Below are 27993 nucleotides of genomic sequence, written 5' to 3' on the forward strand. Positions count from 1 at the left end.
ATAGGTCCTAGCATGGATTGGGCGGCAAATCATCTAGAAAAATATTTCCTAGCTAATTTGCAACTAATATATAGGAAATCATAGCTAATTCCCAATTAATACATAGTTAAATATTGTTGAAAAGGTTATGTTTCCTAGCGATTTCGCAGCCAAATTCAAGCATTTTAGAAAAAATCTATAATTATAAAAGGCTAATTACTATGAATCCATTCCTAAAACCAAGCTAATTGTTAATTAATTATCATCCATCAAAAAAGCTAAGTTAAATGTGCATCATATACTCTCATTACATCTTATTACTGGCAAATGAATCAAATATGCATGTTATACTTAAAGATATTGATGATACTTTAAATCCAATATAAACTATACATTTTAATATTAAAACCATAAATATGTAGAAGTGAAATTGATTAGTGTTAATAAACATATGAACAGAACTAATGTAATGCATAATTTGAACATGAAATTGATTAGCAAAGTAAATATATTGATCTATTTAATGCCTCGAGTTATCAAGAATTCAGAACTCATTAAAAAGAAAAGTTGAATTTACCCAAAACAAATTCATGTGCTTCAAGGGAAAGCCGAGACTGATCACTCTTCATCAACTACAAAACAAATTCAGAGAAAATTTTTTAATGTGTTCCTGATAACACTATAAATGAATACTGAAAATTCCCATGAGCAACAGATTAGTAGATTCCCATGAGCTAAGTTAGTGAAATTATTGATCCAGACAACACTATATAGAATAATGATGAATAAGACACATTCAATCAATATTTTTTTTCCAAGTGCAATACTAAGTTTGTGGCTTAGTTTTTTTTCCAACTTTAATTCATCAGAATTAAAGAATAATGATGAGTTAAGAAGCCTTTCTAATCAAATCTAATTATGGTAGTTTGTAAAGAACTATTCACATAAAACACATTCAAGTTGACTAAGACAAACACATAAATGATGATGGACCAAACAGAAATAATATTGGAAAGATAACTACACCAATATCCTAATGGTCCATCAAACGATTTGGATGTTCTTAAAGGTCATTCAATACAATTTTGCAAGATGTTAAAAGCATTACCAGAACATGTCACTAGTCAATAAGTTAGCACGAGTAATTTGACAACCACCATAATTAGTACCTTTTCTTGCATCAGGGCTAATCTGCATGCACAAAATAGCACAAACAATACTTATGATGGGTGGTAAAGAAATATTTACAGAGACTTATTAACTAAATCTGATTGGTATTAAAAACTTATTAACTTCAACTTATAAACCTTTCCCCAGCAACCTTGAATCATTTAATGAACATCACTACTAAAACTGACTAATTTTTACAGAGATTATGTGAATCAGTGAACAAATGAACCTATAAGGCTAATAGGTATGCCTGTAGCTTATATAGTGTTTTATTTCATGAAACTATATATTAAAATGAAACCATACCCACCAAAACTGCAACCTTATGAAAAACAGTACGCTATACCAGAGAAAACCAAAACATCAGACAAGATAAGGATTCACTTTCATACCTGGTCTGAACTGGAATAAAAAAATGAAAGCAGTCATCTAGCAAGGCATGTAGCAACACAGTGCAGGCATGTTGTGTGATACTGTGGACTTCACACTTTCACAACACCGTGCATGTAGCAATGTACCTGTGAGCAGGTAGATTGACATCCCATGCCAGAGTTATTGTGCAGACAAGTACCTAAAAACACCATAATGGATACTTAATGAAACAAGAGGCAAATTCTGAAAGTCTAGATTGAAAACTAGTGAGATAAGCTCTACCTTCAAAAGTCCATCAGAGAATACTTAAGCATTGATTATTATTTGTAGTTAATATATATTTGGTATTGCTATGAGCATTTAACTCAATACGATATAGAGAACATACTTTTCATTTTACATACTTAGTATCAACACATTTAACCAAGTGTCATAATATGATTCAGTAACTTGACCAAGTTTTGCACAAGATAAAGTGGAAACATTCTTCTTGATAAGAAGATATATAAGTAAACAACAAAATCATCATTTGAAATTTATAATTAAAAGATATGCTTCACTATAAAATGGGACATTAAAATCTCTATCAAGAAACTTCATAGATAATTATCATAGCATGCAGAACAATATTGTGAATGTCAGCGAGACCAATGACCAAAAGCAACACTCTCTTCTTACCCGAAAATCTACCTCTGGCCAAGCTTTATGAAGATCCCAGGCTGACATCATAGGACAGCAAACATCGTATCTTCCCTATAAAGTAAAGAATGAAGATCATACGACATTGAAAGGAATATGATGCAGCAAAAAGTGATTTACCTGCACGATTGTGGTGTTGATATGCCATGCCTTATTCTTTAAGTTCTGCTTCCAGTTCGTCCTGAAAACGAGAATAAATTCAGAATGCCGCATGGACAAGTATTAGCAACTATTTAGCACCAACATGCAACAAGATACAGACAGAAGTGGTTATTTCAATCACTTCGATTTTCTTAAACTATTATCGGTGTTTACATGTATGTTAGTAAGTGTCAATGCTTCATAGATTAGTACTCTACAACACTACACAATCAAAAAGTAACATATTCCCCACCCAATTCCTCAAACATAACCAATAAATTCCATGTTGGTTTCAGCCATGAATGAGGAACATGATACCTGAAATTATTAGCCTACAAATTCCCTGTTGGTTTCAGTCCAAGTGTGAAACAAAGAAGAGTGTTTTATTTTAGTAATGAACTCATTCTTAGAAGGCACACTAAACTTAATTTGGTTAATGATAGTGGACACACAAACATGAAATGAAAGAAGCATCTACTATATGTCAATCATCCCTACATTTATTCTTCAATGAAAATATATTCTCACATAAATGATCATTCTTATAATTTATCATAACTGGTTAAGTCTATATCAATTGTGGTAGCAGCAACAGTGAATAACCAAAAGCAATAACTTACAAAGGAAATCATAGGACAAATGCAAATAAAAATCAATAAGTTACAAGGCAGTAAAAATTCTATATCACCGGTCAACAAAAAATATTTCTCAACATTATTGAGCAAAAGGAACTAGCAGAATCACACCTTATTTCCACCATCACTGAAGTTGCTTCAAGCAAAAGCTGCAATGGAGGATCAACGTTATACACTCTGCATAAGGGACATTTTCCAAAACATCGACACTATCAATCCGAACCTGTAGAATTAAGGAACATAAGTATTAAATGTACATTTCAAAGACACAAAGCATCAAACCTATTTCATAGATGAAGTGGAATCACATTACCGAGATTAGATAAACATGTGATATTTTAGTGAAATAACCAACACAATACATGTTGAGAAATGAATATTGCCTAACAGAGTGAAATGCCACTCCATAAATGGTTATGCAATAAAGCTATTGCAGGGCAAGTAACAAATCTCAAGTAGTGACATAATTACTAGTAACAAATAAAATGACTAATCTTTACAAAAGATACATAGCTAATAACAAAAATTTACTATACAACCACAAACTAATTAAATGTCACTCTCCATGTCCTTGGATATTTGTTATCATCAAAGATGCATTAAAAAAGAATCAAATCATTTCTATTTTGCTAGCTAGTTCTTAATCATGTGAGACTCACTCTTAACTAAATGTATTACAAATAACACCTAAACTATTTTCTATTCCTTTTTCCCAAACAAAATAGATTTAAATTTTCAACCAAATACCAAAACATTACTAATACTACTATGAGGTTAACAATATTATTCAATCTACACATACGCACATACAAGCATCTTTGATCATCATCAATGACATTATTACTACTTGAAATTCTGGTACACAGTAGACAAGTGTTGTCCACGATGTGCAGACACTTGTCGCAACACTTGTCTTAGCAGTAAGAACAATAAAACAGAGCATTAAAAACATATACTGAAAAGCATAAACGACACACATAATTGTTAACCCAGTTCAGCCTAACAGCCTAATCTGGGGGATACCAATCCAGGAGGAAATTCACTATCAGCAGTATTAATTCAGAGCTAAACTCCCCCGTTTACAACTCCTCACTTAATCCCTACCCAATGACACTTCTACCTAGGAACTCCTAGATATAAGACCCCGTCTCACTCCCCTCAACCTTACAACCAGTAAGGATTTCAATAACAACATAATGGAGACACTCTCCTTGACAAAGATGAAGTCGACACACTTCAATAACATCACCACCTAGCCAACGACTAAGTTCACAATTTGGAGTTGCTTAGAAGCTTCCTCCAAATACAATACTCAACTCATTACCTACAGGTTTCTGAGTGAGGACATAGTGACCATCTCACAACCCGAGTGGTTCACTTTACACCAACTCTCCTAGAGAGTGGCTTAAAGACACGAAACCCTTAAAAGACTACATCTTTGATATTCTATTTTTGCTTCAAGTTTCGGTGAATAAAATAGGGTTAGCAGCACCCTTTAAATAGCAAAGCCTCGTGGGCTTTTCACAATGATCCAGCTCCAAGAAATCTTCTAGATGCAAAATATATATTTTTACCAAATCTTTCTTTGCATCAAATATTCCTCCCATAAATATATTTGTTGTAAATATATTTTAAAATTAAATCTTCTAATCTTCTTGAAGCACAAAGATTTATTTGAAATAAATCTTTTATATTTTCTGCAGCAATCTTCACAAGATATATTTTTGAAACAAATATTATATTTTCTAAAAGTTATTTTATTCCTTTAGAAAATAGGACTAGGGTTCAGCTGCCTTCTGAAACACATTGATCACGTGCGTCTTGTTGAGTAAGAAACCACGAAACAATTCTTCAATCAAATCTTCGAAAGATTGAGTAGAAAATAAAAACGCTAGCTGGCGCGAACAATCAGACATACAAGTGTTGTTACATCTGTCGCAACACTTGGCGTAAGCACATTTGTCTCAACACTTGGCTAAAAGATGTTTTTGCAAAATGTAGCCAACATACAAAAACCCAACAATCTCCCCCTTTGGCAAATTTTGGCTAAAACAATATTAGACCAGTATATTGAGAGATACAGTATTACCTTTCCTTCGAGTCAACATGATCACACAACTAGGAAAGAAAGTAACACATAGTAAGACTACTTCCAAGAGAGGTAAGTAGCATCAGAGGCATGCAATAGCAGGAATAAACACATATAGCCTCACAGAGCAGATAGAGAGAAATAAACTCTCACAGTGGATTCAAAGATAGGAGAAATAAACTCCTACAATCAGAGTACATCCATTCAACCAGGGAAAAATAAATTCCCACAAACATAGAACTAGGAAAAATAAATTCCCAGCCACCAGAGAATAAAGCCAAGATGTCTCAGCATCTGGCATCACACTTGTCACTTATTCATACTACCACTCCCCCTGAATTTGTGCATGACAGAGCACAAACATACAATGTAATCAACCATAGGAACTACAACATCCTTGTAATAGCAGAAGCATTCAATCAGAGTGATCAACGCTTAATGGTTGTTGTAGACACACATGTGTGCATTCATAAATAAGCATGTACAAGTTACCCATATTTCTATGAATGTAACTAACTAAGTCACCCATATTGCTATGAATGTGACCCAAATCACCCATATTTCTATGACTGTGATCCTAAGCATAAAAGTCATCCATATTTCTATGATTATGACTAAGCACGATGAATCATCCATATTTCTATGACTATGATTATGATCATGCCCTATGCTACAAATTTAAATGCTTTTTGGAATTCTTGCAACACATCACACAGAGCTGAAGGTAACATTTACTCCACTCAGACATAGGCCTAGAAGATTAACACATCGCAGAAAGAACCGCAACAACATACACACCAGATGTCAGCACATCTGTCCACACATCACGCAGATAGATCTTACATATCACAGATCACTACTCCCCCTTTTTAGCCACAAATTCTGACAAATAAAGTCAGTGTGCATTAAACAACAGAACAGAGGCATAGAGGTACCATAGCAGTATCAGAAGTGCAAGTTACATAACAGAGAGAACTAAACTCTCACAAAAGAACCACATAGGGAGAAATGAACTCCCACATACTGAGAAAAATAAATTCTCACACATCAGATCAGGATGTCTAGACATCAGGCATGACATCACACATCAAGAACATAGCACTCCCACAACCATCAAGCACGTTATCAGAGCATAAGCTATCAGAACACATTATCAGGCTAGCTACGCACTACTACTCCTCCTGGATAGCATTACTCCCCCTCAACACATGCATATATATAACTCACACTCCCCCTCAATACGAGCATAGAAGCATAAGAACAACAACTTCACCAAATGTGAGAACACCGGTCCACACATTTGTCCACACACACACTACTCCCCCTTTTTGGTCATAATTTTGACAAACATCATACATATCAGAACATAGGGTAGCAGACAAACGCTTCAGAGTGCACACAATACATACCATAATGCACACAAAGGTGCTAGAAATCCAGGGCCTAGCCCACACAATATACGGAGAACATGCAAGCCTTTATCCACAATACCATAACCAAACTCCAACAGTATAACATGAAGATCATAAGTCATAAGGCATAAACTTATACCATCTTCATCACATCAACCTCCATAGTTAACACTCATAAAATAGACATTTTCCCCTTGTTTCCACAACATGACAAGAGCATGAGAAACCATTGTTCTTGGAAACAACATGTACCAACCGGCAGAGAAAACAATGTTAGGAACATGTGGTCCGACAAAAGAAATCTATAGTCAGAAGTCAAAGACACTCCCTTTTTGGCTTTGGAGTGCTTCTGATCTTTCAATCTCAAAGAGTTGTCTCATAATACTCTTAGAGATTACACCCATAAAGGTTATTGGTAGCTTCACCATAAACGTTGTAGCTTGCTTCATAGTTAAAAATATACTTACCAAAAATCCAGCTTCTCATAGCATTATCTCTTTTAAAACACAAGTTTCTATTTCTAGACATTTTCTTCAAAATGAATAAAACATTCTCTAAGAGGACAGAAGAGATGTCAACTTTCTTCTTGTCAAGTGACATGATGCCCAAAACATCATCCTCAATATTTGGCTCATAGTCAACCACATTCTGGCATTTGGGTGACAGATGTTGTACACAATGTTGGAACACTTGAGATAACACGATGTTGAGACAGATGTTACAACATCTCGTACCAGAACAGACAAGTTATTCAACACAGATGAGTATTATTCAATTTCAATCTCAAGAGACATATACCAAAAGCATCTTCAACAATAGATATATTGTCATCACATAAGAACATCAAACTAGAGATTTCAGAAACAGGTCTGAAACAGTCACTTACCATAGTAGTAATCACCTTTGATCATCACATATCTGAGCATTATCACATTTGATCATAGCACATCTGAACACATATAATACTTCTCAGCAAAATGCACATCCAAACAATCGTACCTTGCTAGTTCTCTTTTAGTCACACTTTGAGCAACAACTTTGGTCAAATGGAAGATCATCAAGATCAGTTTCTTCTACCACATTCAAAACCTCAATACTCCAAACCACCATTAGTTGATCCTCATTAGATTGAGGACTCTCAGAACCATATCAGCATCAGTTTGGGGGATTGCAGAACAGGTTTCAACAACACTAACGGGTTGGTCCAGGATGTTTCAACATCCGATATGACATTAGACGTATGTGAGGTTCCTTTAGGGGACTCAACCACAACTTTAGTGAGGGATGACAAAGTGTCAGAACCAACAATCTTGGAAGATGACACATGCACATTTTCAACAACAGTGTCATCAACAATAGCAACATTCATACTAGATTGAAAGTTTCAGAGGTACATCCGACAGATGTTCCAACACTACCCACAACATTTGAACTGACAAAACCTTTAACATGAGTAACAACATTTGATTCGACATTAGGGGTTTTGATAGGTTCAAGATACAAACATGTCATAGTATGAGATTTATTGACAACAACAAAAGGATCACCATTCCTACCATCACTTTTGAGATTCATCTTTTCGTCTTTGTTCTCTATTAGCCAAGATGTAGCATTTACTCCCAAAGACTTAGAAATAATTAACATTTGGTTTTCTCCCCTTCCAATGCTCAGAGAGGGTAGATGAGAACTCATGACTAATTCCTTCAGAGGAGCAGAAGTTAGAGAATTTAGCATTTTCAAATTCCTTCCAATGGTCACTTCTGATCCTGACAATTACACCCTCATTCTCTCTTTGGAGGCGTTGACAAAGGTCTTTGAACACATTAAAATAAAATTTACCCAAGTAAATCTGGAGGAATCATAAACAACTACAAAGACATACTTCTTTCGACCAAGGTTGTCAACTTGCATAGGTTCATCAAATCAGCAATCATCTCTTTTCTTGTCATGAAGCCAGAATTTTCTTGCCAGATGTTGCAACATTATGTGGGACATTTGTCCCTTCAACTAGTCTATAGTGCAATGTGAGAGGAGATTCCCTCTTACAGACAACATCAGAGTTGATCAAAATATTTGGATGCTGATCAAGAATAATACTACAAAGCACAGTGGGAAATGTTGTTGGCATCTTCACAGCCAAAGACTTAGCATTCTTAGTAGTTTAAAAAAATATAAGAGTCAAAATCACATTTGGTCTTGATACCAACAATGTAGATAAAGTTACTCAAACCTGTAGCTCTGTCAGATAACTCTACCTCAGCTTCAGGTTCTTCACTGCTGCCCAAAAACTTATTAATCACAGCAGGTGAAAATTCAACACATCAAAAAAGTCTTCATGAATTCTTTGCTCAAAGGATCATCACAGTGTTCAGTTTCATGGCTTCAAGAGCTGTACTAGACTCAATCAAGTTAGTTATCATTTGTTGCCTAGTGAGAGCACCAACCTTTTGCTGGACAGATGTACCTACACCAGCATCTACATGTGTCCCAGATAGTAAATTCTTATCACTAACCGTCAGCTCACTTGATCTTCTGGTCTCTGTTCCCACAACATAGATGAACCTAGCCAATTCTTTGGCTACATTACTAGAATGAGTGGTAGGAACCCGATTAACAACAACAATCTTATTCAGAACTGCATATAAAGGATATAATTGAGATGCAGAAAGTTTCATTTGACAAGGCCATTGCTTCAGCCTATTCCCAGTGATTGTTCTACAAATTTCATTATCTGTGACTTCCAGCTCAGCTACTTCCTCATTACTTCTTCAAAAATTTGTTGATTATAGAGGGTGATAAGTGAACACACCTTCCTCTCACAAAAACCTGCCTATACTCAGGGTTTTTAGGGTCATCACAATTGTCGGCAACATTCACTACAAATTCCCTTACTAGCTTATCAAAACAGTCACCTAGATCAGACACTTTTCTCATCAAACCTTTCACACTTCTTCAAGATGTGCCACCAGATGTAGCTACATTTGTCTCCCTTTCAAAGTCTGAATCACTAGAATGAGGTTCTTTTCTCTTTAAGCTCTTCTTCTTGACCTCAGAAGTTGGAATCACCTTGCTCCTGGTTCTAGGGGGACCAGTCACAATTTTCTTCCTAACCATTTTAGCAGACTTCTCTGGCTCAGAGTGATGGACAGGTGTACTAACAGTTGTCACACCTTTACCTGTCCTACTTCTAGTCCTTTTACCAACACCAGTATCAGACACTTATGTCACAAGTTTGTCACCTGTAACATTTTCATGCATGAAGACAACATCAGAATCACTCACTCCCTTACCTTTAGATAGAGACTTACTGCATTCATCTGATTCAGAGTAATCCACAAGATTATTACTAGATTTTGCTACCACAGGAGTTCCTTCTTTTTCAGTAGCATCATTATGAACAGTGTCACTTGTGACAATTTCAGGTACCCCAGATGTACCTACACTTGGTACAACATTTGTCTCCAGTGCCATAGATGTGTCAACATCTGACACAACATCAGTCTCAAGGACAGTTCCCTTGAGAGAATCAGCAACACATTCACTTGTGGTCTTAGTAGAAGCACCAACATCATAATTAACAACAGCAGGGGGCCACAAGAGAATCAACCATCAGTAGTTGATCAACTTTCAATACCAAAGAGCAATAATCCTTTGCTCCCAAAAATAATAACTTCTCCTTGCTAGAAACAACTGAAATGCCTATCCTAGGTGATTTGGATGACACTCCAAAGTACAGATAACAATTCAACCATTGGATATAGGTTGAAGCAACGCCAATGTTCATAATCCCATGAAGCTCTTTTCACTACAACAGAACAAGAGTTCTATGCTCTCACAGACTTGATAATATCAAGTTAGAGTAAACAACCTTCATCCTGTTTAAGAGAAATACCACCAGATATATTGAGAAAAATAAATTCTCATTATAAAGATGTCAAAACATTACGCCTGACATGTCTTCAAGGTCTCCTAGCTTCAGATTAAGGACTCCTCATTAATAACTTCTCAGAGCACTTTAGAGAATTATACATTCTCCACTTCAATAGCTGCACAACTTGTGGTTGGTATACGCAAGTTACTCTCCTCCAAACAGAATCTGTTTCATGGCCATAAACAAGATTCCATAAATCTGGCTCCTTTGATCAGAAGGATTCTCCAGATGTCAGAGAAAATGTCCTTGACATTTAAGCTTGACCTCCACATAAAGAATTTGAATGAGATACCTTTATCAAGCTTACACAGGAAAAACAAAACACACATCTGCACTACCACTTACTTGGATCAGATATAAACTCACCCAAGAAGTCAACCATAAGTTTCTAGTGACAAAATAAATCCAACAAGATTCTGCATACTGCTGGTTAGATGTAGCAACATCTGGAAGGACATCAGTCCCCTTCTCAAGGAACACACCAAGAGATCCTTTATCAAAGCCACTGGAGGTTGGCTTTTAGGGTTAGAAGCAAAAATAAATTGCTCACAACTTCCTTCAGATCTCTCTTCAACAAACTCATATATGAGTGCCTTTATGAGTGGACTTGAGATCACCCTCAAGTATCGTTGGCATCTCCAACAAGTTAGTTGAACCTCTTCAGAGGAGAACAGAGTGTTGCACACTCAAAACCACCAGGAGTTTTCCATCATATATATATATGCAGCGGAATTCAAAGCAAAAAAAAAAAAACTCCTCAACAAACTTCAGGCACACCATAATGACCTTTGCAAAAATTCCACACTCCAGGTGCAACAGGTTAACATAAATCAAACCATACAGAAGCTCAAACATCAAAGCTATACACCGTTCCATGAATAGTCTATCCTCCACTTCTAGGGACCATTCAAACAAATATGAACTTCTTCAAGTCCAAACAACTTTTCAGTATTCCTTACTTGTTCATAACCAGAAAGTATCTTCCCTAGGATCTCACCCAGATACAGAACAGGATGCCTGCTCTGATACCAATTGAAATTCTGGTACACAGTAGACAAGTGTTGTCCACGATGTGCAGACACTTGTCGCAACACTTGTCTTAGCAGTAAGAACAATAAAACAGAGCATTAAAAACATATACTGAAAAGCATAAACGACACACATAATTGTTAACCCAGTTCAGCCTAACAGCCTAATCTGGGGGATACCAATCCAGGAGGAAATTCACTATCAGCAGTATTAATTCAGAGCTAAACTCCCCCGTTTACAACTCCTCACTTAATCCCTACCCAATGACACTTCTACCTAGGAACTCCTAGATATAAGACCCCGTCTCACTCCCCTCAACCTTACAACCAGTAAGGATTTCAATAACAACATAATGGAGACACTCTCCTTGACAAAGATGAAGTCGACACACTTCAATAACATCACCACCTAGCCAACGACTAAGTTCACAATTTGGAGTTGCTTAGAAGCTTCCTCCAAATACAATACTCAACTCATTACCTACAGGTTTCTGAGTGAGGACATAGTGACCATCTCACAACCCGAGTGGTTCACTTTACACCAACTCTCCTAGAGAGTGGCTTAAAGACACGAAACCCTTAAAAGACTACATCTTTGATATTCTATTTTTGCTTCAAGTTTCGGTGAATAAAATAGGGTTAGCAGCACCCTTTAAATAGCAAAGCCTCGTGGGCTTTTCACAATGATCCAGCTCCAAGAAATCTTCTAGATGCAAAATATATATTTTTACCAAATCTTTCTTTGCATCAAATATTCCTCCCATAAATATATTTGTTGTAAATATATTTTAAAATTAAATCTTCTAATCTTCTTGAAGCACAAAGATTTATTTGAAATAAATCTTTTATATTTTCTGCAGCAATCTTCACAAGATATATTTTTGAAACAAATATTATATTTTCTAAAAGTTATTTTATTCCTTTAGAAAATAGAACTAGGGTTCAGCTGCCTTCTGAAACACATTGATCATGTGCGTCTTGTTGAGTAAGAAACCACGAAACAATTCTTCAATCAAATCTTCGAAAGATTGAGTAGAAAATAAAAACGCTAGCTGGCGCGAACAATCAGACATACAAGTGTTGTTACATCTGTCGCAACACTTGGCGTAAGCACATTTGTCTCAACACTTGGCTAAAAGATGTTTTTGCAAAATGTAGCCAACATACAAAAACCCAACAATCTCCCCCTTTGGCAAATTTTGGCTAAAACAATATTAGACCAGTATATTGAGAGATACAGTATTACCTTTCCTTCGAGTCAACATGATCACACAACTAGGAAAGAAAGTAACACATAGTAAGACTACTTCCAAGAGAGGTAAGTAGCATCAGAGGCATGCAATAGCAGGAATAAACACATATAGCCTCACAGAGCAGATAGAGAGAAATAAACTCTCACAGTGGATTCAAAGATAGGAGAAATAAACTCCTACAATCAGAGTACATCCATTCAACCAGGGAAAAATAAATTCCCACAAACATAGAACTAGGAAAAATAAATTCCCAGCCACCAGAGAATAAAGCCAAGATGTCTCAGCATCTGGCATCACACTTGTCACTTATTCATACTACCACTCCCCCTGAATTTGTGCATGACAGAGCACAAACATACAATGTAATCAACCATAGGAACTACAACATCCTTGTAATAGCAGAAGCATTCAATCAGAGTGATCAACGCTTAATGGTTGTTGTAGACACACATGTGTGCATTCATAAATAAGCATGTACAAGTTACCCATATTTCTATGAATGTAACTAACTAAGTCACCCATATTGCTATGAATGTGACCCAAATCACCCATATTTCTATGACTGTGATCCTAAGCATAAAAGTCATCCATATTTCTATGATTATGACTAAGCACGATGAATCATCCATATTTCTATGACTATGATTATGATCATGCCCTATGCTACAAATTTAAATGCTTTTTGGAATTCTTGCAACACATCACACAGAGCTGAAGGTAACATTTACTCCACTCAGACATAGGCCTAGAAGATTAACACATCGCAGAAAGAACCGCAACAACATACACACCAGATGTCAGCACATCTGTCCACACATCACGCAGATAGATCTTACATATCACAGATCACTACTCCCCCTTTTTAGCCACAAATTCTGACAAATAAAGTCAGTGTGCATTAAACAACAGAACAGAGGCATAGAGGTACCATAGCAGTATCAGAAGTGCAAGTTACATAACAGAGAGAACTAAACTCTCACAAAAGAACCACATAGGGAGAAATGAACTCCCACATACTGAGAAAAATAAATTCTCACACATCAGATCAGGATGTCTAGACATCAGGCATGACATCACACATCAAGAACATAGCACTCCCACAACCATCAAGCACGTTATCAGAGCATAAGCTATCAGAACACATTATCAGGCTAGCTACGCACTACTACTCCTCCTGGATAGCATTACTCCCCCTCAACACATGCATATATATAACTCACACTCCCCCTCAATACGAGCATAGAAGCATAAGAACAACAACTTCACCAAATGTGAGAACACCGGTCCACACATTTGTCCACACACACACTACTCCCCCTTTTTGGTCATAATTTTGACAAACATCATACATATCAGAACATAGGGTAGCAGACAAACGCTTCAGAGTGCACACAATACATACCATAATGCACACAAAGGTGCTAGAAATCCAGGGCCTAGCCCACACAATATACGGAGAACATGCAAGCCTTTATCCACAATACCATAACCAAACTCCAACAGTATAACATGAAGATCATAAGTCATAAGGCATAAACTTATATCATCTTCATCACATCAACCTCCATAGTTAACACTCATAAAATAGACATTTTCCCCTTGTTTCCACAACATGACAAGAGCATGAGAAACCATTGTTCTTGGAAACAACATGTACCAACCGGCAGAGAAAACAATGTTAGGAACATGTGGTCCGACAAAAGAAATCTATAGTCAGAAGTCAAAGACACTCCCTTTTTGGCTTTGGAGTGCTTCTGATCTTTCAATCTCAAAGAGTTGTCTCATAATACTCTTAGAGATTACACCCATAAAGGTTATTGGTAGCTTCACCATAAACGTTGTAGCTTGCTTCATAGTTAAAAATATACTTACCAAAAATCCAGCTTCTCATAGCATTATCTCTTTTAAAACACAAGTTTCTATTTCTAGACATTTTCTTCAAAATGAATAAAACATTCTCTAAGAGGACAGAAGAGATGTCAACTTTCTTCTTGTCAAGTGACATGATGCCCAAAACATCATCCTCAATATTTGGCTCATAGTCAACCACATTCTGGCATTTGGGTGACAGATGTTGTACACAATGTTGGAACACTTGAGATAACACGATGTTGAGACAGATGTTACAACATCTCGTACCAGAACAGACAAGTTATTCAACACAGATGAGTATTATTCAATTTCAATCTCAAGAGACATATACCAAAAGCATCTTCAACAATAGATATATTGTCATCACATAAGAACATCAAACTAGAGATTTCAGAAACAGGTCTGAAACAGTCACTTACCATAGTAGTAATCACCTTTGATCATCACATATCTGAGCATTATCACATTTGATCATAGCACATCTGAACACATATAATACTTCTCAGCAAAATGCACATCCAAACAATCGTACCTTGCTAGTTCTCTTTTAGTCACACTTTGAGCAACAACTTTGGTCAAATGGAAGATCATCAAGATCAGTTTCTTCTACCACATTCAAAACCTCAATACTCCAAACCACCATTAGTTGATCCTCATTAGATTGAGGACTCTCAGAACCATATCAGCATCAGTTTGGGGGATTGCAGAACAGGTTTCAACAACACTAACGGGTTGGTCCAGGATGTTTCAACATCCGATATGACATTAGACGTATGTGAGGTTCCTTTAGGGGACTCAACCACAACTTTAGTGAGGGATGACAAAGTGTCAGAACCAACAATCTTGGAAGATGACACATGCACATTTTCAACAACAGTGTCATCAACAATAGCAACATTCATACTAGATTGAAAGTTTCAGAGGTACATCTGACAGATGTTCCAACACTACCCACAACATTTGAACTGACAAAACCTTTAACATGAGTAACAACATTTGATTCGACATTAGGGGTTTTGATAGGTTCAAGATACAAACATGTCATAGTATGAGATTTATTGACAACAACAAAAGGATCACCATTCCTACCATCACTTTTGAGATTCATCTTTTCGTCTTTGTTCTCTATTAGCCAAGATGTAGCATTTACTCCCAAAGACTTAGAAATAATTAACATTTGGTTTTCTCCCCTTCCAATGCTCAGAGAGGGTAGATGAGAACTCATGACTAATTCCTTCAGAGGAGCAGAAGTTAGAGAATTTAGCATTTTCAAATTCCTTCCAATGGTCACTTCTGATCCTGACAATTACACCCTCATTCTCTCTTTGGAGGCGTTGACAAAGGTCTTTGAACACATTAAAATAAAATTTACCCAAGTAAATCTGGAGGAATCATAAACAACTACAAAGACATACTTCTTTCGACCAAGGTTGTCAACTTGCATAGGTTCATCAAATCAGCAATCATCTCTTTTCTTGTCATGAAGCCAGAATTTTCTTGCCAGATGTTGCAACATTATGTGGGACATTTGTCCCTTCAACTAGTCTATAGTGCAATGTGAGAGGAGATTCCCTCTTACAGACAACATCAGAGTTGATCAAAATATTTGGATGCTGATCAAGAATAATACTACAAAGCACAGTGGGAAATGTTGTTGGCATCTTCACAGCCAAAGACTTAGCATTCTTAGTAGTTTAAAAAAATATAAGAGTCAAAATCACATTTGGTCTTGATACCAACAATGTAGATAAAGTTACTCAAACCTGTAGCTCTGTCAGATAACTCTACCTCAGCTTCAGGTTCTTCACTGCTGCCCAAAAACTTATTAATCACAGCAGGTGAAAATTCAACACATCAAAAAAGTCTTCATGAATTCTTTGCTCAAAGGATCATCACAGTCTTCAGTTTCATGGCTTCAAGAGCTGTACTAGACTCAATCAAGTTAGTTATCATTTGTTGCCTAGTGAGAGCACCAACCTTTTGCTGGACAGATGTACCTACACCAGCATCTACATGTGTCCCAGATAGTAAATTCTTATCACTAACCGTCAGCTCACTTGATCTTCTGGTCTCTGTTCCCACAACATAGATGAACCTAGCCAATTCTTTGGCTACATTACTAGAATGAGTGGTAGGAACCCGATTAACAACAACAATCTTATTCAGAACTGCATATAAAGGATATAATTGAGATGCAGAAAGTTTCATTTGACAAGGCCATTGCTTCAGCCTATTCCCAGTGATTGTTCTACAAATTTCATTATCTGTGACTTCCAGCTCAGCTACTTCCTCATTACTTCTTCAAAAATTTGTTGATTATAGAGGGTGATAAGTGAACACACCTTCCTCTCACAAAAACCTGCCTATACTCAGGGTTTTTAGGGTCATCACAATTGTCGGCAACATTCACTACAAATTCCCTTACTAGCTTATCAAAACAGTCACCTAGATCAGACACTTTTCTCATCAAACCTTTCACACTTCTTCAAGATGTGCCACCAGATGTAGCTACATTTGTCTCCCTTTCAAAGTCTGAATCACTAGAATGAGGTTCTTTTCTCTTTAAGCTCTTCTTCTTGACCTCAGAAGTTGGAATCACCTTGCTCCTGGTTCTAGGGGGACCAGTCACAATTTTCTTCCTAACCATTTTAGCAGACTTCTCTGGCTCAGAGTGATGGACAGGTGTACTAACAGTTGTCACACCTTTACCTGTCCTACTTCTAGTCCTTTTACCAACACCAGTATCAGACACTTATGTCACAAGTTTGTCACCTGTAACATTTTCATGCATGAAGACAACATCAGAATCACTCACTCCCTTACCTTTAGATAGAGACTTACTGCATTCATCTGATTCAGAGTAATCCACAAGATTATTACTAGATTTTGCTACCACAGGAGTTCCTTCTTTTTCAGTAGCATCATTATGAACAGTGTCACTTGTGACAATTTCAGGTACCCCAGATGTACCTACACTTGGTACAACATTTGTCTCCAGTGCCATAGATGTGTCAACATCTGACACAACATCAGTCTCAAGGACAGTTCCCTTGAGAGAATCAGCAACACATTCACTTGTGGTCTTAGTAGAAGCACCAACATCATAATTAACAACAGCAGGGGGCCACAAGAGAATCAACCATCAGTAGTTGATCAACTTTCAATACCAAAGAGCAATAATCCTTTGCTCCCAAAAATAATAACTTCTCCTTGCTAGAAACAACTGAAATGCCTATCCTAGGTGATTTGGATGACACTCCAAAGTACAGATAACAATTCAACCATTGGATATAGGTTGAAGCAACGCCAATGTTCATAATCCCATGAAGCTCTTTTCACTACAACAGAACAAGAGTTCTATGCTCTCACAGACTTGATAATATCAAGTTAGAGTAAACAACCTTCATCCTGTTTAAGAGAAATACCACCAGATATATTGAGAAAAATAAATTCTCATTATAAAGATGTCAAAACATTACGCCTGACATGTCTTCAAGGTCTCCTAGCTTCAGATTAAGGACTCCTCATTAATAACTTCTCAGAGCACTTTAGAGAATTATACATTCTCCACTTCAATAGCTGCACAACTTGTGGTTGGTATACGCAAGTTACTCTCCTCCAAACAGAATCTGTTTCATGGCCATAAACAAGATTCCATAAATCTGGCTCCTTTGATCAGAAGGATTCTCCAGATGTCAGAGAAAATGTCCTTGACATTTAAGCTTGACCTCCACATAAAGAATTTGAATGAGATACCTTTATCAAGCTTACACAGGAAAAGCAAAACACACATCTGCACTACCACTTACTTGGATCAGATATAAACTCACCCAAGAAGTCAACCATAAGTTTCTAGTGACAAAATAAATCCAACAAGATTCTGCATACTGCTGGTCAGATGTAGCAACATCTGGGAGGACATCAGTCCCCTTCTCAAGGAACACACCAAGAGATCCTTTATCAAAGCCACTGGAGGTTGGCTTTTAGGGTTAGAAGCAAAAATAAATTGCTCACAACTTCCTTCAGATCTCTCTTCAACAAACTCATATATGAGTGCCTTTATGAGTGGACTTGAGATCACCCTCAAGTATCGTTGGCATCTCCAACAAGTTAGTTGAACCTCTTCAGAGGAGAACAGAGTGTTGCACACTCAAAACCACCAGGAGTTTTCCATCATATATATATATGCAGCGGAATTCAAAGCAAAAAAAAAAAACTCCTCAACAAACTTCAGGCACACCATAATGACCTTTGCAAAAATTCCACACTCCAGGTGCAACAGGTTAACATAAATCAAACCATACAGAAGCTCAAACATCAAAGCTATACACCGTTCCATGAATAGTCCATCCTCCACTTCTAGGGACCATTCAAACAAATATGAACTTCTTCAAGTCCAAACAACTTTTCAGTATTCCTTACTTGTTCATAACCAGAAAGTATCTTCCCTAGGATCTCACCCAGATACAGAACAGGATGCCTGCTCTGATACCAATTGAAATTCTGGTACACAGTAGACAAGTGTTGTCCACGATGTGCAGACACTTGTCGCAACACTTGTCTTAGCAGTAAGAACAATAAAACAGAGCATTAAAAACATATACTGAAAAGCATAAACGACACACATAATTGTTAACCCAGTTCAGCCTAACAGCCTAATCTGGGGGATACCAATCCAGGAGGAAATTCACTATCAGCAGTATTAATTCAGAGCTAAACTCCCCCGTTTACAACTCCTCACTTAATCCCTACCCAATGACACTTCTACCTAGGAACTCCTAGATATAAGACCCCGTCTCACTCCCCTCAACCTTACAACCAGTAAGGATTTCAATAACAACATAATGGAGACACTCTCCTTGACAAAGATGAAGTCGACACACTTCAATAACATCACCACCTAGCCAACGACTAAGTTCACAATTTGGAGTTGCTTAGAAGCTTCCTCCAAATACAATACTCAACTCATTACCTACAGGTTTCTGAGTGAGGACATAGTGACCATCTCACAACCCGAGTGGTTCACTTTACACCAACTCTCCTAGAGAGTGGCTTAAAGACACGAAACCCTTAAAAGACTACATCTTTGATATTCTATTTTTGCTTCAAGTTTCGGTGAATAAAATAGGGTTAGCAGCACCCTTTAAATAGCAAAGCCTCGTGGGCTTTTCACAATGATCCAGCTCCAAGAAATCTTCTAGATGCAAAATATATATTTTTACCAAATCTTTCTTTGCATCAAATATTCCTCCCATAAATATATTTGTTGTAAATATATTTTAAAATTAAATCTTCTAATCTTCTTGAAGCACAAAGATTTATTTGAAATAAATCTTTTATATTTTCTGCAGCAATCTTCACAAGATATATTTTTGAAACAAATATTATATTTTCTAAAAGTTATTTTATTCCTTTAGAAAATAGAACTAGGGTTCAGCTGCCTTCTGAAACACATTGATCACGTGCGTCTTGTTGAGTAAGAAACCACGAAACAATTCTTCAATCAAATCTTCGAAAGATTGAGTAGAAAATAAAAACGCTAGCTGGCGCGAACAATCAGACATACAAGTGTTGTTACATCTGTCGCAACACTTGGCGTAAGCACATTTGTCTCAACACTTGGCTAAAAGATGTTTTTGCAAAATGTAGCCAACATACAAAAATCCAACACTACTCAATATACATCTATGCACATACAAGCATCAGATCACAATGTATCATTCTAAACTTTTTATCTCATAATATATATCACATTCCATTTACTTACACACACAAGCATCAAATCAAAATCAAAATCAAAATTCAAAACAAGAAATTGAGTTGATAAATCACAAAAGAGAAAAAAGTAGAAGAAATCGATTACCAGAACAGAGAAAATAGGAGTGAGAAGTAACTTAATAGTCTCTAGGTTTTGAGGAAGCGATTCAGATAAAGCAAGTGATTCTGAGTGAATTAGAATGCTAGTTTCAGCTAGCTTAGTTGTCAAATTTCTTGCTTAACTATTATAGGAAATAATTAAGCCATACAATATGCAACATGGCATTGCTTACTACTAGGAACTAGCATTCAAGCAATGTGTTTCTTGAAAATCAGTAATATTAAGATGTACTACTAAAGTATAGAATGACAAGAACCAATTTTTAGACATTATGTTCCTAAAAACACAGGGCCAAGAAAAGGTATGTATTACCGGTGACAAAAAGTAGTAGAAACTTCATGGTTCATGAAAATGAAAAAGTTATAAGAATTACTCACATTTCTTTTGCTTCTTGGCAAGTATAACTTGATGCTACAGCTAGAAGCTGTCCCAAATGGTTGTAAGATAAGGATGCAACACTATTTGAGTACCTGGGAAACTGAAATTGAGAAAAAATGCAGCAAAGTGCTGAGCTTAATATAAACATCATAACAACTAGACACAAGTGCTAAACTTGGTAGGCGAGTACCTCAAGTAGTCTTTTCCTACTACGAGCATCCCATATGGTAGCATATCCTTCATCATCACCAGTGACAAATGCACCAGGCACACTAAACAGAAATTATACAAATCAATTCTCAAGCTTTACAATTTATAGCAATTGAAAATGACAACTAAACGATTAGAAGGCACATACACTGGACTGAACGCAATGTCGTTCACAGATGCCAAATGATGCTGACCATCCTTTAATTTTGGATGACACCGGAATGCATATCTGTCAGAGGTTGACATAGCAAATTTATTAGAACTTGTGGCTGTTGTTAACGAAAATTTGCAAACTCCCAACATAAAACATTTTGATTCATCTTATATAAAAAAAATAAAATAAAAAAAAAAAAAAACATTTTGATTCAAGTCAAACAATAAACTATATGTAAGCACATGCAATGTGTGGTAGGATAAATAATTTTTTTTAGTTTTGAGAGGATACTTGAACTATAATACATTGAAACTTATAACAAAGAATGAATAAAGTAAATATAAAAAGTATTTGACTATTACTTGTAAGAGAAAATCAATCTACGGCAAAAAAGAAAGAAAAATATATATATTGATAGATTTGCACCTATGATAAATTAATAATCAATGTAACTGACAAGGTAAACCAGAATGATGCCTACTACTTAGAATTGAGAAGACAACATGGTCTATACTCTATAGGCCGCATAAAACAAACAAAAAACCCTTTATCATGTCTTTAATCCATAACAAAGAACTATTAACAAAACCATGTTTTATATGTCCAATAGGCCGCATCTGTTGTGCATTTGAAAATCATCAACAGCATGAATATACATCATGCAGCTGTTAAACAAAATTGTAGATAGAGTTTTAATCAACAGCATGAATATACATCTTATGGTTGATGAACAGGAAACCTGCAATGCAACCCGTCCATCCACTGATCCAGCCGCAAATCCTGCAAGAACACCAGACTTAGAAGCTGCCAGAAAGTAACTAAATGATAAGACTATGAAAAAGTTCTCCAAGTGGTTTAGAAAGAAGAAAATAAATTAGTTAACTAGTCAATGTAACTGTATGTTGAGTTTCAACTATCCCAAAAGCTTAAGCTGTTAGGTAAAGCCACGTGAGTGATCTATATTAAATTTCTAATAATATGCCTCCTCTTGCAAGAGCCTTTTATATTTGAACAATGGACAGTAAAATTCAGTTTGTTTTTTGTTAGAAGAATAGGAGCAGTAGCGAACAAACTCTAGACCTCGTGAAACTTAGACATCCAATTTATTGCCCAATATTAGGCTTAAGATAGGTTCTTTAGAATTGACAGTTCACTGGACCTTACTCAACCCCAAAAACTAGATCAATGAGGGGGGCTGCCAAATCTTAATATATGTGAAATCTTAATAGTAACATAAAATAGATTTGATAGCTATAGTACATACCTTCTGCATAAGGTAATGACTGACGCATCTTAATTGTGCACCATTGCAAGGCTCCATTGACAGATTTGGTTTGTCAAATTTGCGTAAATCATAAACCTGGGCAGATGCTCCAATGCCTATGGTAACCTTAAACCCATTGAGAGACATGGAGTCGATCTCTGCATCTAGAGTCATCGACAATGAAAAAGATTTCTTCGTGCGAATGTCCCATGACAATAACTTCTTGTCAAATCCAGAAGTAACTAACAGACCTACAACAATCAAGGTCATAATACAACTCTACCATCTTTTCTATAATGTGAACTACACCCAACATTATCTCTAATGACTACATTCCCAATCCTATCCCACCTTGTGCGTCCAATCATATTCCAACAATTGAAAAACAATAAAAGTAAAAATTTACAACAGAAACAAATAGAAACAGGTTAGGTAAGTATCTTACATGTTTCGTCGGAATATCCAATGCACGTTGCCATGTCATCGTGACTGCCCATTGGATCAATAACTCCAGAATGCATGTCATACCTATAAAATTTTAGCTCAACAAAACTCAAAAACAAGCTAAAGAAAATACAGAAAAAAACATCATGTTCATATGAAAAAGACAAGTAAGACATGTTTTGAAGGCCACCACATAATGACAACATGGACATTATCAATGCTAGGTGTCTGGACACTACAACTCAACAACATGGAGTATGACACATGGTATGCTAAATAATCCAATCAAAAGATAGTTTACACAGTTGAGATTCACAATACTTCATATCCCATTGCTCTCACTATTTAAACTACTATGTAGTATTTAGAATCCAATCTTTGTTAAAAAATGAACCTTGTACCATAACAAAACTAGTTTTTTTTTTTTTTTTCCTTTAATTTTCAGTAAACAATTTTAATTAACATCAAAATAACAGATTTTCATTATAATTTTAAAAATTAAAATAAAAAGAAACAATACTTTGATGCTTTCATTATATTTTAGTTTAAATGCACTTTTAATCCCACTATTTCACATAAAAAAGATTTATGTCCACCCATTTAAAAAATTCCAGGTTTTTGCTCCTCCAACTTAACACAATGTTGCAATTTTGGTCCAACCCAGATTTTTGGTATTCCTCTTCAGATTCAAAATTGGGGATTTCGAATTAGTCTCTAAATGGGTTGTGGACAGCCTCCCTATGAAAACAGGAACACTCTTCGGATTAGGCATGTCCAGTGTCGAATACACTTCGGTATTCGACACCGACACATACCAACACACATGATTACATTGAATTGTGTCATCTATAGACGTATGAGTGATATTGCTACATGTATTTGTGTTATTATTGCTAGTTAAATTACATAGATTTGCCCCCTTTCAACAAAAATAAAAATAAATAAATAAATAAATAATAATAATAATAATAATAATAATATCATAATAAATAAACAATAAGAGAAAGAGAATAAAACCTTCTGATGAATCCATCGGAAGCAGCCGCATAAGCAACGGAATCATCATCTGTGAAGCAACAATCAAGAAGAGCAGCTTCTGAAGGAACTTCAACTCTAAGAACCGAAGCATCGACATCATACAAACGAAGATTCTGAAAAAACCTCGAAACAAAATTGATCCATTCAGTAAATTGAAAAAAAAAAAAAAAAACTCCAATTAACAAGAAAAACGAAACAAAAACTAAACTTACAGAATGCCAAGATGAAATCAGAAGATTGTTAGAGTTAGGCGAAAATTGAATTATGGAAATTGCATCTCCAATTGGAATCTCCAACGGTAATTGTGAGTTATATTATTGGTGTTCATTTTTCTATGCACAACGACGACGACACTGTGTCTCGTCTTTTTATTATCTTTCGTTTTGATGGAAAATGGAAGTTTTTTTCTTATTGAGTATAACTTCGTTTTGTGCAAGATGGATATCAGCAAGTGGATCCGTGGCGCAATGGTAGCGCGTCTGACTCCAGATCAGAAGGTTGCGTGTTCGATTCACGTCGGGTTCAATTCCCTCAACATCCACATTTTTTCTTATTATTTCGTTGGGTTTTAAATTTATTTTATTTGCCTATTAAATTTTTTTTTATCTTAATTAATCCAAATTAGTGCTTCTAAATACTCCAGTATCAAACATGTTCATGAATCCCTTACCAAAAAAACATGTTCATGAATCCCTTACCAAAAAAACATGTTCATGAATCATGATGATTATCATCTGAAATGTACAGTATTAAATAAATGCTAATATTTTATAATTTTAATTTTATTTTCCTTTTGAAATTTAAAAAAGAGTTTAATTTATATGCATTGTCAATTTAATTTTTTTTTTACACATACATCTAATGATGTGTTGCCACGTCATTTAATGAATATGACACATCATGTGATTTTAAACACCATACATAAATGTGTGTGATGCTTGCTAATATTATAGGTGTAACATAGGGGTGTTTAAAGTACATTTTGGAACGGTAATACTCGAACCACTTGATGTCAGAACTGATCCCCGAACCAAATTAAACTGATTGTATAAACCCAAAAAAAAAAAACCGTACAGTTTAGAACGGTTTTGAAGCTTTATCTCATAAAAAAATATATGTTTTGCTTTGATTTTGGGTGATCTACTAAAAAAATCGAACCGGTTTAATTTATCAACATTGTAAAAAAAAAAATACATTACAATTTGGATCTTTTTAATATGAATAGTATAAAGACAATGTAAAGTCAAAATTTGATCTATAATATAACATAGTTTTACTCAAAAATTAACAATTTACTAAAAACTTAATAAAAGTGATTGATAATATTTGAAATATATGATATTGTAAAACAATTGATAAAATTTAAAGAGAATTTTTTTTTTAAGTAGTATAGTGATTAGAAATTTTACGTTCGACCTTTGAGATTATGAATATTTTGAAAGGTCTCTAACTTTGTTTTATCATCAAATTGATCCTTATCAAATTTAATCACCGACTCTTAGAAGGAAGAATATAAAGTCTCAAGTCTCAACCACAAATTCTTACGTTCAAAAAAAAAAAAAAACCATAGATTCTTCTTACGTTCAAACCACTAGGTTTAACATAAGGGGGGTTGCTAGATATCTTGAGTTCCATCATGGCTTCAATTGTGAACCAAAAGAAAATATCAAAATTATCCGATTAATTAAAATTTTTGGTTTAGAACTATGTTGGTTACAGTAACTCTTAAAATACAGTAACCCTAAAAGTCACTGATTCTCTCACTCCAACACTACCGCCACGCCGGTGCTTCCCCTTCTTCCTGTTCCGTCAACCCGTCACTGCTAGTGCCAGCTTGTTAGCTTGATTTTGTTAGCTTTTTGAAGAAGGGATACTTGGTTGGTCCCTCGTTACTAATTCTTCATCAATTTGTATTTCATGCTGCTCTCAACTGTTTTTTCCTTTAATTCCTTCAATGATGATTATCTATAATAAAAGGAGCATATGCAAATGTACCTGAACATTTTTGAAATTTGAAAAATATTGCAATAGATGCTGTTTGAAATTTTCTTCGATTAGCTGGCCGACATACTTGGCAGTGTTTTTAGAGTCCATATTTAAATGGTGGTTTCTCTTCACCCCTACATTGCACTCACATAGGCTAAAATACACTATCGGAAGATATCTTCGCGTGAGCTAGGGGGATTCAGAGCAATGTAGGGGGCAGGAGAAGAGGAATTACCTATTTAAACCGTGGTTTTAGCTTGTCCGGAAAATCCTGTAACTTGGTTGGCCAGGTAGCCCGTTTTGACAGGTCTAGAAGAGCAATTACCTATCTAGATCGTGTTTTGGGCTGGTTTGAATTGGCCAGGTAGCCCGTTTTGACACGAGTGAATGATGATTTTACTATTGTGTTGTGTGATTTGTCAAGTCAAAAGAAACCAGTGTTACTTTCTGAAAAGAGAATTTCAATTTGAACCGAAATATAATATCCTGTCGAAGTCCATGGTTAATACTTAATGTTTCAGTTGAATCAGAGTATAATCTTACTTTATTTCTAAACTTTACTTTCTTTATATGATTTTTAATTCATTAACTTCAATCAGAGTATAACCCTCAGTCAAAGACTAGGGTTAACGGTGCTTCAGTTGAATTAGAATATAACCTTAAAAAACAATTATTAATGTCACAAAGATGATTTTAAATTTTTAACATACTACACATGTCCCTAAATACATAACCTTCTTAAGATATTTCTTTGTCTTTTTTATAAGACATTTTTAAAATTTCTAAGAGCATTATTTATTTATTTTCTCAAACAAAACCCTAATTATAGTGCATATTTTTTCTATAATATTTAATAAAAACTCTAATAATATATTCAATTACAATTAAACAGAATATGTATGTATCAAGTGCATAATTTAACAAGAAATGTTTACAGCCAAGTTGGAAAGTGTTGGTGATTAATAACAATAAGTTCTTTGTTCAAATCATGCATGTGCCATAGTTTTCATTTTTATTTTTCGCTATACTTTTATCAACGCTTTTTAAAAAATTATAATTCACAAAACGCTTCCAATATGAATCAAACTCACGACTACTTTGCAAGGGTAACACGCACCAACCGCTACGACAACAGAACTTGTTGTTGTTATCTTCGCATCATGTAATAATATTTATAAAGATAGCGTTAATATATTAAATAAAGCATCGTCTTCAACCTTCAGCCGGGTCACTCCGACCCGGTTTCAGACCCGCGGTACCAGTCTCGATTCCAGTAAACGCAGAACCTCCAAATTAAAACTTCAATTAGATTTTGAATCTAGAATCGATTTTGTATGACAAATCTTTTTTTGGTTACACACTTAGATGACAAATTTAAACATAAATATTTTTTACTTTTCACAATTGGAGAAGAAAAACGTTTCTGGGATTGTCAAACTCGAAACTAAATAGTTTTGAGTTCACTTGCGTTTTGGGCTACAAGTCTGAGATTTGCTTTTGCAATTATCCACACATCAAAGGAATGAGTTTAAATCGCGTTTGAGCATCAAACTCGCGTTTGGAGAAAAATCTCAAATCTAGAATAGTGGTAGTAATTTCCAAAAAATTTAATGTTAAGGTTGTTGTTGTTCAATTAAAATGGAGGATCTGGATGGTAAATGATGAATACATGAAGAATGGAGAACACAAATAATGAGAAAATTTGTACTTTAAAAAGACAAATTAAAAGTTGGATATTAGTTATATGATTTAAATCTAAATAAAATAAGTTTTAATTATTAAAATAATTTTAACTAAAAGAAGGGGTGATGTGCAATAAGTAAAACTTTCATTAAAAAGACTTACCATAGACCTTCATTACACTGTAGAGTTGATGTGACATCACTTAAAATTCTATTGGGCAATTAAATTGACCTCATTAGTGAAACAAATTTTATGGTCTCACGCTAGAAGCACCCCTATTTTAATCCGGTTGAAAAATTTCATCTTCTCTCCCCTCCACGTCATTCAACCCAAATATTAAACCCCACCATTGTTGATAGTCAACCATTGTTTTGGGG

At 35.4% G+C, this 27993-nt stretch overlaps 1 long non-coding RNA gene, 1 other non-coding gene and 1 pseudogene across 2 annotated transcripts; 1 reads left to right on the forward strand and 2 right to left on the reverse strand.

Moving 5' to 3' along the window:
• Window positions 1–1102: 1102 nt before the first annotated feature.
• On the reverse strand, window positions 1103–20551 carry LOC123887004. The gene is made up of 6 exons (XR_006801312.1): window positions 20445–20551; window positions 3108–3219; window positions 2341–2401; window positions 2200–2274; window positions 1542–1720; window positions 1103–1170 (listed from the first exon to the last, which is right to left on the reverse strand). It is a non-coding gene; the product is annotated as an uncharacterized LOC123887004 (long non-coding RNA).
• Window positions 20551–26041, reverse strand: LOC123886526 (annotated as a pseudogene).
• TRNAW-CCA lies at window positions 24401–24472 on the forward strand. Its single transcript has one exon. It is a non-coding gene; the product is annotated as a tRNA-Trp (tRNA).
• Window positions 26042–27993: the final 1952 nt, after the last annotated feature.

This window comes from Trifolium pratense, linkage group LG5 (assembly GCF_020283565.1).
Source record: "Trifolium pratense cultivar HEN17-A07 linkage group LG5, ARS_RC_1.1, whole genome shotgun sequence".
NCBI lineage: Eukaryota > Viridiplantae > Streptophyta > Magnoliopsida > Fabales > Fabaceae > Trifolium > Trifolium pratense.